Below are 3,879 nucleotides of genomic sequence, written 5' to 3'. Positions count from 1 at the left end.
TATTACTGTGATATCAACTCCAGAGATCTTGGTTTGGTCTATCTGCCAGCCTTCAGTACTCTGGCAGCAGAATCCATTCATCTCCACTTTGTGCTATCTTTGTTGCAGCAGATAAGATAATTTTCGATTTCTAGTTGCTGCATTAAGGCTCCACTCTTTTCTGAGTGAAAACTTCTTATGAACTTTATAGGGTGAATTGTTTCTCATCAGAGTGACTGTCTTCTAGGTAGCTTTTCTCCCATTCACAAGGGTCTTGGATATTTCTGTTACTAATACCTCTTAATGGATATGCAACATTGCAACATCACACTTTTTTTTTTTTTTTTTTTTTTTTATAATAGCAAAAACTACAGGGCAAGTTTATATTAGAAGAAGGGAATTTGGGGAATTTATTTGTGAAATTCTGGAGTGAATAGGTTATTTCAATTCGAATGAGAAATCGGCACAACAATCAGATAAGCTGGATGTTATCTTGTACGAATGTATTGCTTTCAATCTAAATTAAAAGCACATGAGATGTAATTAAGTTTTGCTTTGGGAATTCAAAGTGCATGATTCTTGGTAGAGAGTACAATAATTGATCAAGAGGTTACACTAAGATTTTGATCAGTCCAATCTCAGCATAGTCTTTGGCTTTGCTCAGGTACTGCTAAAGTAATGGGCTCATTGACTTCATTTGACTTACGGGTAAGTCAGTTCATAAATTTAAAAGATATGGATGGGCTATAAATAGTTTCCTGGCCTTTTCTGATTTCTTGGGGTATTTATATTACCTCATTTGACTTTCAAAGGACTTCCTTTGTTGAACCTGCCAATCATTGCCTGAGGAGGATGATTTTTGCCTAGTCTGGCGTGGTGTTAATGACACTGAGCCCAACACTGCTGTGATCTGGCAGATTCCAAATTTTAAGGAAAAGAGATTGCTTTCTCTGTGTCCTGGGGCTTTCATTTTATCTGTTATTTGAATTTATGCATTTCTGGAATCATACTTGCATTGGCTCTCATTCTTGGCTGATTTAGATAATGTTAACACATCTGTGCTGAAGGCTCTTTCCTTTTTCCACAAGCCTCTAAAGGTTTTGTTTGGATTTTTTCTATATCAGCACTGCACCCTAATAAAAATTATGTCTTACAATATTGCAGTTCAAAAAAAATTAGGTAAAATAATACAAAAACAGCATATTTTTTTTTTCCACTGGCTGTGAAGGATGCTTATAGCAGTTAGCTTTTCTACATTAATAAGAATTAATGTTTGTGAATGTATCTCACAATTTATTTTATGAACAGTGGGAATGGTTGGACTGGCGCATTTCTCTTCTCAGAAATCTTCCCCTGAATCTTTGCAGCAGGCTGTGTTTAGTTGCAGAATGTATCAAGTCATTTTATTTAGATGAAAGGCTGCATGCTGGATCTGAGGAAAGAAAATGATTTGAAGCAGATTTCTGAGGGTATCCTTGGCTACCTAACTTATTGAAAAGCCTAAGGTCATGCATATAAGGAATTTTTTATACATTTTTATAAATGGAACTGTCAATATCTCACAGGGGTCCTTCTAACATGACTTTCTGAAAAGGTTGTAGAAATGCATATTGGAATCAGTCTTGGCACTATTTCTTCTGCTATCAACTGCATTACAATGCATCCAGGGAAATTATGAGAAATATTGCTGTGGTCATTATAATTTTTATCAATAATGGTTGCTTGGCTGATCACCCTGAGTATTTCAATATCAGTTTCTCTTCCTCAGAAAAAAAAATAACAAACCCCCAAAACCTAAAATGCTTACTATCCAGCAGGAGGGAAAGGGTGTGGAGGCCTTCAGTTTTCATTTGTACTTATGTAATTTTTATTTCTGTGGATCCCATCTTGCCAGGCTGGATCAGATCTACAGATCTTTTGCCTAAAAAGTTTTAAATAAGAAGAGACAAAACAGAAGGACATATATCCCCAAGTGTCTTGTTTAGCTTGGAGTAGGTCCCCCAAGATTTAGATACTAAGAGGAGTTGCCTTTTTAAATTTCTGTGCTGTATATGATCTACGTAGCTGTTGTGTGTTGTTCATAAATCAAGAATCTGAAGCCTATGACTTAAGCAATAAGAATTTGCTTGTAAAATGGTAGTCTGGTTAGGACATACCAAAGAATATAAGATGTGTGTGTCATATTGGTGTTGAGTGCCCTCTGAAGCCCACTGAACTCGTCACCTAACTCCTTTAGTCTGCCAGTCCACATAATTGAACAGGTGAATTAAATGTTCATCATCATCAGCTGCTAGATGACAGAGGAACATGCTTAATGCTTCACACTGTCAATATCTTATAATAGTGATTCATGAGGGACAGCTGAACTCCAGAGTATCTTAAGTAAAGGATATACATTCAAAGAAGTCTCACCAGGATAAGCACATGTATTTTTGTGTGTGAAATAGATGTTGAATATGTGAAACATTGTACAGTCATGCTGGGGTGCTCTGAATGGAGAAGTCCAGGGAGGTGGGAGTTTAATGTCACACCTTTCTTTTATCACACTTCTAACAGGAACAAGAGGAAAGTAAGTCAGATTTCAGCTACTTTCATAGTTATGATCAAAGGACTTCTGAAAAGCATATCAGCTGAGCAAGGGCATCACCATCACCTTGGACTGGGTGTGCTGAGAGCCTACAAAGGATTTACTGAAGGAACTACATTAAGAGAGAAAACTCTGTAAACTTTTGGTTTATATGAAACAATGATCCTTTTTATCTCAAGACAAATATCAATGAAATCATGCAGCAGATATGTAGTCCTTATGAGTAATGAGACTTCTATGTAGCAAGTGGAAAGTAGCTAATGAGGAAACAGTGTGCAGATGATGGAAGTACCTCAAAGGACGATGAAGGGAAATGAAGGCTTTACGTGAAATGAATGTATCTTGCTCTATCTAGATGTAATAAAGAACCACGGTTTTACAAGCAATTCAAAATTGAGTGAATGCACCATTTTCCTTCTCCATTCTGTTTCCATCTTGGCAACAGGTAGAGAGAATTATGCTGGAAGGGAGCACTTGCTGCTTGCAATGATCTTTGGCAGCTCCTGGGGTCATTGATAACTGGCTTAATTTATAGCAGAATGCTGTGAGTTATGTTTCATGACTGAACAGGCACATCTGGCCTGGGCTTAGGGGACCAAGAAGAATGCTTTAAGATTCTTCTAAATTGTTACTCCTCTCCAAGTTATATACGTTCCACAGCTGTTTCTGAAAATTGCAGTCATTATCTTTTCCTGTTTTTTTTTTTTTTTTTTTTTTTTTCTGTCTTTAGAGTTTGTTGTGTAGTTTCATAAAATAGTTGAAGCAGGGGCTTTTTGAAAGCAGGCTTTATCTCATTTTTACTGTCCTTCCACTAACCTTTAATTGCTAGGGTTTGAGAATCTTTTTCCAAAATAATAGATAAACTCTATCTAGTAATGGAAAAAACTCATTACCATGTTCCAGTGGTTTGAATCTGAACTCTTTCCAGCTCTGTATTTTTGCATCTGTCTACTGCAGCAAAGAAACAAATAGACAAAGGAAGTAGAACTGGCTATATTCTTCAGTTTTAAGGCTTTTTCTGTATACACTTGCATATTTCAGCAGGTTGTTCCAATATAAATATTTAAAGAAAAAGGGCGGAAACCCCAAACTGGAGTGGATAGCAGTTTCCAGAGCTGCTTCAGAGAATGCCTGTGTCAGGACAGCTCTTGACTGTGAAGAAGGAGGACACAGCATGTTATCAAAAGACAGAAAATAATTGCTAGGCAAAATCATAAACCAGTCTGGCACTCACATCTGCCTTCCTGATATCGAGACAGTAGGAAAACAGCCTTGGTGTCAGACTGTGGGGGGCTGGCGGAGAAAGGGTGAGA

This window comes from Psittacula echo (assembly GCF_963264785.1).
Source record: "Psittacula echo genome assembly, chromosome: 7".
Classification (NCBI taxonomy): Eukaryota; Metazoa; Chordata; class Aves; order Psittaciformes; family Psittacidae; genus Psittacula; species Psittacula echo.
The sequence above is the reverse complement of the archived record's forward strand: the minus strand, read 5'-3'. Positions refer to the sequence as shown.